At 42.5% G+C, this 12106-nt stretch overlaps 1 pseudogene across 1 annotated transcript; it reads left to right on the top strand.

Annotated features, from left to right (window-relative positions):
• Positions 1 to 2646: 2646 nt before the first annotated feature.
• On the top strand, positions 2647 to 4543 carry LOC308652762 (rac GTPase-activating protein 1-like; annotated as a pseudogene). The gene has a single exon. The product of its transcript is annotated as a rac GTPase-activating protein 1-like (transcript).
• The last annotated feature ends 7563 nt before the right edge of the window (positions 4544 to 12106 follow it).

The raw sequence follows: 12106 nt of genomic DNA, 5'->3' as shown, positions 1-12106 counted from the left end.
AATTCTCTCTCTCTCTCTCTCTCTCTCTCTCTCTCTCTAAAAAAAAAAAAAGAAAAGGAAAAAAAAGAAATAATGTATTCCTGTCTACAATAACATTGAATGTAGATGGTCTTAAATTCTACAAGTAAAATACATGAACTAGCAGACTGCATTAAAAAGAAGACCCTACTGTATGTTGTCATCAAGAAACACACCTTGCAATCAAAGATATTCACAAACTGAAGGTAAAATGATGGAAAATGATATTCCATGCAAATGGAATCCAAAAGAAAGCAAGAATAGCTATTCTCATATCTGACAAGGCAGACATTAAGCCAAAATTAATCAGAAGAGACAAAGAAGGTGATTACATATTGATAAAAGAAACAATCCAAGAAGATACTATAACAATGGTATATTTTTATGCCCCAAACACCAGTGCACCAATTTCATAAAACAAACACTAGTTAGTATGAAGGGACAGATTGGCCCCTAACACAACATCCCACTCTCACTAACAGCTAGTCAAAAAAAAATCAACAAAGATACTCTAAAGTTAAGCTATACTTTAGATCAAATAGACATAGTAAATGTCTACAGGATATTTCATATCATGTTGGAATTAGATTAGAAATGGACAAGAAAAACTATAGAAACTGCACAAACACATGGAAATTTAAAAAATATACTTTTTTGATACTGGGGATTGAACCCAGGGGTGTTCAACCACTGAGCCACATCCCCAGCCTTTTTTATATTTTATTTAGAGACAAGGTCTCACTGAGTTGTTTAGGATCTAAGTTGCTGAGGCTGGTTTTGAATTTGTAGTCCTCCTACCTCAACCTCCCAAGCCAATGGGATTACAGGTATGCATCACCATGCCCAGCCTGAACAATACACTTTTGAATGATGAATGGGATATCAAAGAAATCAAGGAGAATTTTTTAAATTTTTTAAAAATTCTTAGACTCAAATGAGAATAGAAACACAACATAGCAGAATCTGTGGGATATAACAAAGGCAGTTCTAAGAGAGGATTTTATAGCTATGAGTACCTAGATTTTAAAAAAAATCAAAAAGATCTCAAATAAATAACCTAATGAAGCATCACAAGGTCTTCAAAAAACAAGAACTGAGCCCAAAACCAGTAGATAAAAATAGAAGTAGAGAATAAAATGATAATACAAAGGGTCAATTAAATGAAGCATTGATTCTTTGAAAAGATAAGCAAGATTGACAAACCCTTAATCATACTCACCAAAATAGAAAGACCCAAATTAGAGACAAAAAGGGGGGGGGATATGAGCAACAGGCACTGAGATCCATAGGATCATTAGGAACTATTTTGAAGACTTATATTCCAATAAACTGGAAAACTGAGATGAAGTGAATAAATTTCTAGATACATATGACCTACCAAAATTGAACAAAGAAAGTATAGAAATCCTAAACAGACCAATATTAAGCAATGAGATTAAATAAATACTAAAAAGTCTCCCAGTAAGGAAAAGCCCAAGCCCAGACAGATCCACAGCTGAATTAGACAAATCTTTAAAGAAGAGCTCCTCAAATTATACAATGAAATGGAAATTAAATATTTCCAAATTCATGCTGTGAAGCCAGTATTACCCTGACACCTAAAGCATATAAGGACACATCAGGAAATAAAAACTATAGACCAATATCCTTAATGAACCTAGATGCAAAAATCCTTAATAAAGTATTAGCCATCCTCATTCAAAAACACATTAAGAATATTGTATATCATATCTAGTTGGTTTCATTCTAGGGATGCATGGCTTATTTAATATACGTAAATCAATAATCATAATTCATCACATAAATAAAATTAAAGACAAACTCACATGATTATCTCAATAGATACAGAAAAAAAACCTTCAGCAAAATTCATCATCCATTAATGTTAAAAACACTGAAGATCCAATCAGGGTGGTACACACCTGTAATCCTAGAGGCTCATGAGGCTGAGGCAGGAGGATCCTGAGCTCAAAGCCAGCCTCAGCAACTTAGCAAGGCCCTAAGCAACTTAGCAAAACCTTGTCTCAAAATAAAATGTAAAAAGGGGCTGGGGATATGGCTCAGTGCATAAAACCTCCTGGGTTCAATTCTCACTACCAAAAAGAAAAAAAACACTGAAGAAACAAGAGATAGAAGGAAACTACCTCAAAATCATAAAGGCTATCTATGGCAAACCCAAAGCCAATATCATACTAAATGGGGAGAAAAATTAGAGAATTTCCTAAAAAATTGGAACAAGACAAATATGTCCACTCTCACCACTCCTACTCAATATAGTACTTAAAATTTTAGCCAGAACAATTAGGCAAGAGAAGGAAATAGAAGTAATAAAAACAGGAAAAGAAGACATCAAATTATCTATTTGCAGGTGATCTGATCCTATATATACATAAAAGACTCAAAAAAAAAAAAAACCTCCTCCAGAGAGGGAAGTGGAAGGCCAGTGAGGCCGGGCTGACCTAGAGAGGTGCGTTTTGGGGACTGAAACTAGGTGCGTCTGGCTTTGGATTGTGGTAGGAGAGAGAGCGTCCGACCCATTTGAGACAATGTCTTGCTAAATTCTTGAGGCTGGACTCCAACTTGCAGCCCTCCTGCCTTGGCCTCTGGAGTCATTGGGATTGCAGAAAGATGGATACCACAAGGCTGAATTTGCGGAATCTGTTTGAGCAGCTTGTGCGCCGGGTGGAGATTCTCCGTGAAGGAAATGAACTTCAATTCATCCAGTTGGCAAAAGGACTTTGAGGATTTCCGGAAGAAATGGCAGAGAACAGACCTTGAGCTGGGGAAATACAAGGATCTTTTGATGAGAGCAGAGACGGAGCGTAGTGCTCTGGATGTTAAGCTAAAGCATGCACAAAATCAAGTGGATGTAGAGATTAAACAGAGACAGCGAGCTGAGGCTGACTGTGAAAAACTGGAAAGACAGATTCAGCTGATTCGAGAGATGCTCATGTGTGACCCATCTGACAGCATTCAACTAAGCGAGGAGCAAAAATCAGCTTTGGCTTTTCTCAACAGAGGCCAACCATCCAGTGGCAATGCTGGGAACAAAAGGCTGTCAACCATTGATGAATCTGGTTCCATTTTATCAGATATCAGCTTTGATAAGACTGATGAATCACTGGATTGGGATTTCTTCTTTGGTGAAGAATTTCAAATTGAAGAAGAGAGAAAAGAGGCGCTCCAATAGCCGACAGTTTGTTGATGGACCCCCCTGGTCCTATAAAGAAAACTCGTTCCATTGGCTCCACAGTAGACCAGGGAAATGAATCCATAGTTGCAAAGACCACAGTAACTGCTCCCAATGATGGTGGGCCCATTGAAGCTGTGTCCACTATTGAAACTGTGCCACATTTGACAAGGAGCCAAAGGAAAACAGGGACTTCACAACCTTGGAACAGTGACTCCACCCTGAGCAGTAGACCTCTGGAGCCAAGAACCGAGAATGAGAGTTCAGGCACACCACAGAGTAACGGAGGGATGCGCCTGCGTGACTTTGTCTCTCAGACGGTTATTAAACCTGAATCCTGTGTTCCATGTGGGAAACGGATAAAATGTGGCAAGCTGTCTCCGAAGTGTCGAGATTGTCGTGTGGTTTCTCATCCAGAATGTCGGGACCGCTGTCCCCTTCCCTGCGTTCCTACTCTGACAGGAACACCTGTCAAGGTTGGAGAGCGAATGCTGGCTGATTTGGTGTCCCAAACTTCTCGAATGATTCCCTCTATTGTTGTCCACTGTGTAAATGAAATGGAGCAGAGAGGGCTAACTGAGACCGGCTTGTATAGGATCTCAGGCTGTGATCGGACAGTAAAAGAGCTGAAAGAGAAATTCCCCAGAGTGAAAACCGTACCTCTTCTCAGCAAAGTGGATGATATCCATGCCGTCTGTAGCCTTCTAAAAGACTCCCTTCGAAACCTCAAAGAACCCCTTCTAACCTTTAAGCTAAACAAAGCCTTTATGGAAGTAGCGGAAATCACAGATGAAGATAATGACATAGCTGCCATGTACCAGGCTGTTGGTGAACTACCCCAGGCCAACAGGGACACATTAGCCTTCCTCATGATTCACTTGCAGAGAGTGGCTCAGAGTCCAAACACTAAAATGGATGTTGCCAATCTGGCTAAAGTCCTTGGTCCTACAATTGTTGCCCATGCTGTACCCAATCCAGACCCAGTGACCCATGTTACAGGACATCAAGCGTCAACCCAAGGTGGTAGAACGGCTGCTTTCACTGCCCCTGGAATAGTGGAGTCAGTTCGTGATGGCGGAGCAAGAGAACATTGATCCCCTGCATGTTATTGAAAACTCAAATGCCTTTTCAACACCACAGACACCAGATATTAAAGTGAGCTTACTGGGGCCCGTGACTACTCCTGAGCACCAGGTTCTCAAGACTCCTCCATCTAGCTCCCTATCCTAAAGAGTCTGCTCTACCCTCACCAAGAACAGATTTGGGAGCAAAAGCAAGTCTGCCACCAACCTAGGACGACAAGGCAACTTTTTTGCTTCTCCAATGCTCAGGTGAAGTCACATCTGCCTGTTACTTCCCAGCATTTACCAACTGCAGGAAAGGGCACACCTGTACTCTCTGCTCTGCAGCCTCCTGTACTACTTTTAGCATTCTCCAGGCTTTTAATCAAGTTTAATTGTGCATGAGGGTTTTATTAAATATATATATATATATATATATATATATATATATATATATATATATATATATCCTCCAGAAGACTTCTAGAGCTGATAAACAAATTCAGCAAAGTAGCAGGATACAAAATCAACATACAAAAATCAATAGCTTTTCCATACACCAATAATGAACCTAATGTAAAAGAAATCAGGAAAACAATTCTATTCACAATAGCCTCAAAAAAAAAAAAAACCACCTGGGAACAGTATACTACAGTAATACAACCACTTCAATGTTCATAGCAGCTCAATTTACAATAGCTAAACTGCGGAACCAACCTAGATGTCCTTCAATAGATAAATGGATAAAGAAACTATGGTACATATACACAGTTGAATATTGATCAGCATTGGGAAAAAAATTATGGCATTTGCAGGTAAATGGATGGAGTTGGAGAATATCATGCTAAGCGAAGTAGGCCAATCCCAAAAAACCAAAGGCCAGATGTTCTCTCTGATAAGTGGATGCTGATCCATAATGGAGGAGGCATGGAAAAAAAAATGAAGGAACTTTGATTGGTTTAAGGAGAGGGAGAGGAAGGGAGGGAACATGGGGGCAGGAAAGATGATGGAATGGGATGGACATCATTACCCTAGGTACATGTATGACCGCACATATGGGGCAACTCTACATCATGTACAACCAGAGAAATGAAAAGTTGTGCTCCATTTGTGTACAAGGAATCAAAATGCATTCTGCTATCATGTATAACTAATGAGAACAAATAAAAAATTAAATAAAAAATAATATTTGGGGATAAATTTAACCAAGAAAATTAAAGACCTCTGCAATAAAAATCATGGAGCACTAAAGAAAGAATTTAAAGAAGACACTAGAAGATGGAAGGACAGCTCATATTCTTAGATCAGTAGAATTTATAGTGTTAAAATGGCTATATTTCCAAAAGTGATCTGCAGTTGCAATGCAGTCACCATAAAAATACCAATGACATTCTTCACAGAACAAGAAAAAACAGCCCTAAAATTCATATGGAAGAGCTCAGTGCTTGAGCACTTGCCTCGAATGCATGAGGCACTGGGTTTGATCCTCAGCACCACATAAACAAATAAATAAATTAGCATATTGTGTCCATCTACAACTGAAAAAAAAAATATTTTTAAAAAATTTATATGGAAGAATAAAAGACCCAAAATAGCCAAAGCAATTCTGATCAATAATAATAAGCTTAGAGGCATCACAATACCTAATCTCAAACCATACTACAAAGCAATAGTAAAAAAAAAAAAACAGCATGATATTGGCATAAAAACAGACATGAAGAATAGACCACGTAGTCTTCTGATTCTTGACAAAGGTGCCAAATACACACACTGGAGAAAAGACAGTCTTTTTAACAATTGGTGCTAAGAGATAGGGATCCATACGTAAAGGAATGAAACTAGATCCCTATCTTCACCCTAAACAAAAATCAAATCTAAATGGACCAAAGACCTAGATATAACACCAGAAACTTAGAAAAAAACAAAGGGGAAACACTTCAACATATAGGCACAGAGAATGACTTTCTGAATAGGACTCCTACAGCTCAGGAAATAATAGCAGAAATCAATAATGGGATGGCGTCAAATTACAAATCTTCCACATAGAAAAGGAAACAATTAACAGGGTGAAGAAAGCCTATGACATGGGAGAAAAATCTTTGCAGCTACTCTTCCAACAGATGATTGATATCCAGACTATAAAAAGATCTCCAAAAACTCAATCCCAAACAATAACTCATTCAATAAATAGGCAAATGAACTGAACAGATGTTTCTCAAAAGAAATACAAATGACTGACAAGTATAAATGAAAAACTGCTCAACATCTTTAGCCATGAAAATACAAATCAAAACTACATTGAAATTCCATCACCTATCAGAATGGCAATCATCAGAAATAAAAATAATAAATGCTTGGCAAGGATTTCGGGAAAAAGAAACTCTTATACACTGTTGGTGGAAATGTGAATTGCTATTAGCCCCTGTGAAAATTAGTAAGGAGTTTCCTCAAACTAAAATAATAATAATAATAACAATAATACCATGTGATTCAGTTATACCACTCCTAGGCATTTATCCAAAGAATTAAAGTCAGCATACTTTAGAGATATATGAATAACCATGTTTATCATAGCACAATCAACAATCATAGCCAACTTATGGAACCAGCTTATGTGTCCAACAACAGAAGAATGGATAAAGAAAATGTGGTATATATATATATATACAAAATGGAGTTTTATTTCATTCATAAAGAAGAACAAAACTGTATCATTTGAAGAAATATTGATGGAACTAGAGAGCATGGTAAGCAAAATAAGTCAGATGTGTTTACACAAGTATTGTATGTTTTCTCTCATATGTGGAAGTTATGGGGTGGTGGGGGGGGGGTGGGGGAGGCATCTTGAAAGTAGAAGGAGACCATTAGGGTAGAGGAAGATGATTAGAAAAGGGGGAAGGGGAGGGGGGAAGATGGTGGCGAAGGGAGTGCATCACTCCCATGTACCGCGTCACTGTTCGGAAGAATGATGAGTTAGAACAGCTAAAAACTATCTTGTTAGGAAGTTCTAGCAAAACTGGGGTGCTCCAAAACCTAGTGGAAGGATTTTCATCGCACAAGGATCAGCTACAGGGGCTCAAACGCGAGCGATTTGTCCGCACGGAGGGTCACGCCGCTTATTCAGCAAATCACCCCGTGGCTAGAATCTGCGGCACGCGCTGGGAAGCAAGAGATAGCAACGCAAAGAAACAGCGCTGCGGATTCTGTGGGCTCCTGCCAGCTGTGCAATCACGGTACACAGTGCTGAATTCTGGGTTTGAGACGGGGAAGGAAGCGGCCCAGTTCGGTTCTCCACTGGTCAGACCACAGAGGAAGCCAGCGGCTACCATCTTGGAGAGTTGATGTCATCATCCCTGTTTTTGACTGATCGCAGCTCATTCAACCATAGAACAGGTAATTTCAGGCTGCCATTCGCCTGCGTCTCGCAGACAAATTACTCAGGCTCAGTGCTAAAGAACCCGCGGAAACTGCTTCTTGGGGCCTGCTCCTATCAGAACATACACAGAGCCCGGGGCGGCCGAATTCTGGCTCCCGGAACTGCTCTGGCCCAGGGCTAAGGAGCCCGCGGAGGCTGCTTCTTGGAGCCTGCTCCTATCAGAGCATGCACGGAGCCCAGAGCAGCTGAGTTCTGGCTCCCGGAGCTGCTCTGACCCAGGGCTGAGGAACCCGCGGAGACTGCTTCTCGGTCCGGATCCTGCTGAGTGCTGTGGGGGCCAGAGGGGCAGAGCAGAGCTGCAGCCCGTGTCCAAAACAGCCCCAGCGACCCGCCGGCATGGTACCACTTCACCCTAACTGCGGTGGGGGCTGACCAGAGCTGCCGCCCGAGCCCGCAAGGTAGGCAGACCACCGGCTGATCAGTGGAACGGGCCCAGCGGCCTGCCAGCGTGGTAGACACGTCACACCAATGGGAGTAGGGGCGGTGCACACCAATGGGAGTAGGGGCAGAGCAGGGCCACCGCCCGCACCTGGAGTGGGCCTAGTGACCCGCCGGCGTGGTAGCACTTCACCCCAACTGCAGTAGGGGCCGAGCAGAGCCGCCGCCTGAGCCCGCAAGGTAGGCAGACCTGCGACCGACCGGCACAACAGGCCCAGAGGCCCGCCGGCGTGGTAGTCACGTCACCCCAATTGGAGTAGGGGCAGAGCAGAGCTGTTGCCCGCACCCTGAACAGGCCCAGTGGCCCGCCGGAGTGGTAGACACGTCACCCCAATTGGTGTAAGGGCAGAGCAGAGCCGCCCGCCGCCCGTGCCTGCAAGGTAGGCAGACCTGTGACCGACTGGCAGAACAGCCCCAGGGCTCCGCGGGCGTGGCAGACACGTCACACCAACTGGAGGAGGAGCACAGCAGCTGCCCGCCCTGCAAGGGAGACTTTTCAACTATACAAGAGTAATATAAATATATAGGGGGAAAATTTCAAAAACACAACAGTTTCACCAAGCAGAAAGAAACACGAGCAGAAAAGGGGGAAGGGGATAATGAGGGGAGGTCTGGGGAGTGAATTTGATCAAGTTATGTAATAGGCATGTACAAATATGCCACAATGAAACCCACTAATCTGTATCATTAATATCCACCAATAAAAAGTCTCAGCTATTTATTGTCTATAAAAAAAACACTTTCCATCCACACAGATTAAAAGTAATCTGGTGACCAATTGTGCTCCTTGATATGTACCCAAATAAGTTTAAAACTTATGTCCACATAAAAATCTGTGAATAGATTTTTTTTTTTTGGTCCTGTGGATCGAACCCAGGGATGCTTTACCACTGAGCCACATCCCCAGCATTTTTACTTTTTGAGACAGGGTTTCGCTGAGTTCCTTAGTGCCTCTCTAAGTTGCTGAGGCTGGCTTTGAATTCGTGATCCTCCTGCCTCAGCCTCCAAAACTGCTGTTATTATAGGCATGCATCACCACACCCGTTGTATATAGGTATTTTATGCAGCTTTATTCATAATTGAAAAGTTAGAAATAACCAAGATATTCATCAGTAGGTGAATAAATAAACGGTGGTACAAACAGACAATGGAATATTAAGTGCTCAAAAGAAATGAACTATCGAGTTATGACAAGACATGAAGGATTGTGAAATGCATATTACACAGCGAAAGAAGCCAATCTAAAGGGCTTAGTCCACTTTCTGCTGCTATTAAAAAAAAATCCTGAGGTTTATTTATGTCACAGCTGTGAAGGTTGAAATTCTGAGATTGGGAGGCCCCATCTATTCAGTCTCTGGTGAAGGCCTCGTAGCGATGACATCACAATGGCAGGCACATGTGTAGAACAGATGACGTGGGGAAGCACAACCTCAGTGGGACTCAGAAGCTAGGCTTGCTCTTTTTTTTTAACAACGTTCTCCAGTGGAGAGGGATCCTGAGAGATTTCAGTAAACCCTTTGAGGGTGGCATTTCTTAAACTAGGTTCCACCCCTTAATGGGCCTATCACCCCCCAACACCATCACTCTGAGAAGCCAAGCTTCCAGCACATGGATTTTGGGGGAACACACTCAAACTATATCCAAATAATAACAGCTAAATATCATGATTCCAACTATATGACATTCCATAAAAGGCGAAACTGTGGTTGTTAGGAGAAGGGTGAGTAGGCAAAGAAGAGATGATGTTAGGGAAGGAATAATAATACTTCTTATGATAATAAGATGATAGATGCGTATTATAAAAACACATAGGAAGTACAACACCAAGAATGAACCTAATGTAAAGTATGCATTTGGAGGGATTATTGTGCACTATTTTAGCTTCATCAGTTGTAACAAATGCATCACTTGATAGGAGATATTAATAATGATGGAGGCTATATATGTATGGGATATAATGTGAGAAATCTCCATATTTCCCCCTCAACTTTACTGTCATTCTAAAATTACTTTAAAAAAGAAATGATAATATGAAAACAAAATTCAGTAAATGGGTTTAAAAAAAAATCTTGAACTCCAATCATTCTTTCCCTATCCTGAATCCAACGTGAGATCTATTGAAAAAGAAGATGGCGGCGGGAAGTGAGTAAGCCGCTCCGTGCTCCACGCCGCCGCATCTGAAAAGATGAGGTAAAGATCATTAAAGGAGATCTGTCGACAAAAACCCAGCACCGTGTCAAGAAAGGGGCCTAGGTGGAGTGAATCCGCCACGAATCCAGCCAAGGTGGAGGGAGTCCATCACGACTTCAGCGTGAGCAGTAAGGCTGCAGCCCCAGCTGCACGGCTCTATCGGCCCCATCTACTTCTCCTCTCCGCCTCTCCGCTTTGCTTCTCCCCAGCTGTCTCTCCTCCCAAGCTCAGTCTCTAAATCTAGATCTCAATTTCCTTCCCCCACCCCGCCCGCTCTCCCGCGTGTCCGGTACCTGGCCCGAGTGGCCCCGAGGCGCTGCCTCCCCTCCCCCAACCCGCACCCCCTCCCCGGGGTCCCGAAGGCCGCCGCCGCCGCCTCCCGCGGAGCACCATAGAGCAGACTCTTCACCGCGCGAGTGACCTGCCGAGTTAAATGAAACAGCTGATAAGATGAGTGACAATTTAAAATCCAAGTGATCCAAGAACACGCACTGAGCCCTGATCGGCTGAATTCAAACTCCCAGTCACCTGCTTCCCGCAGACAAACAGCTATGACTCAGCATTAATCCATCCGGCTGAAACAACTGGTCAGCCCCTCTCATCCTACGAAGGTAAATGCCTACCGAGCCTTCATAAGTAGTGGCCACAGGTTTGAAATGGGGCTTGGGAGAGACAGTAAGGACCCACCCGTTGCATTGGTCGCCCGGCAAAGGGAAACGAACTATCGCCATTTGCAAGAGACACCACTATGGCAGAGAACTGACGTCATCAGACTGCTGCGGAGGAGATAACTTCATTGAAACCTGCAGCTACAGGTGTGTAATTCCCTAGCCTTCCCTCTCCACACATCGGGGAAACCTTAAGGGCCCCTCCCAGCTCTCCCGTAAGGGCCCTTTCCAGCTCTCCCGTAAGTGCGACAGCCACCCCGAGGGAATCAGAGGTGGTGCGGGAACCGCGGCGCGGAACTACCGCTCCCACCAGGGCTGACTGCTGAGGTCTCTTGCACCAGCTACGGGGAAGTGGATACCGGGGGGCAAGTAAAATCTGCTGAGGATTCTCAGCCCCAAGCTCTACAAAATTAGGGTTTGAGGGAATGGCAAACTGGAAGAGTGTGCCCAGTCGTTCATGAAAACAGGGCTCCTGGGAGCAGCAGATCTGGCATGTAGCCAGTATTGTGGTGAGAGGGGCCTGGCTAGAGAAAAAGTGGGAAGTGACTAGACACAAGAGGAGGCCCTAGACAATCAGGATTGGAGACTCGCCCAGTCTGGGAGGAGCTGCTGCACAGTGATTGGTTCCCGCGTATTGACAGGAGAAACTTGACCTGGTGGGCACAGCGCCACCTACTGGAAGAGAAGCTAATCAAACTCTAAGACGGCATTTATTAGGTTTTTTTTTGTTTTGTTTTCTCTTTTTTTTTTGATTTGGGTTTTTCTTTCATTTTCATTTTTCTTTCTTGTTGTTTTATTAATTTTTTTTTCTTTTCTCTTTTTTTGATTTGGGTTTTTCTTTCATTTTCATTTTTCTTTCTTGTTGTTTTATTAATTTTTTTTACAAAATATTTTTTTTAATTTTTTTTCTACTAATTTTAATTTTAATTTTTTTAAAATTATTATTATTTTTTTTAATTTTTTTCTTGTTTTAGTTCCTATTTTTTTCTTCTTTAGTCTTTTCATTTTTCTTATCCCCCTTTCCTTGAATTCTACCTGCCTACTCTCATTCTCTTTAGTGACTTCTTCCCTTCCCTTCAAATACCTTTCCTCCCAAGCATCAAAT

Source organism: Spermophilus citellus, assembly GCF_964194105.1.
Source record: "Spermophilus citellus genome assembly, chromosome: 7".
NCBI lineage: Eukaryota > Metazoa > Chordata > Mammalia > Rodentia > Sciuridae > Spermophilus > Spermophilus citellus.
This window is presented reverse-complemented; position numbering and strand designations above follow the sequence as displayed.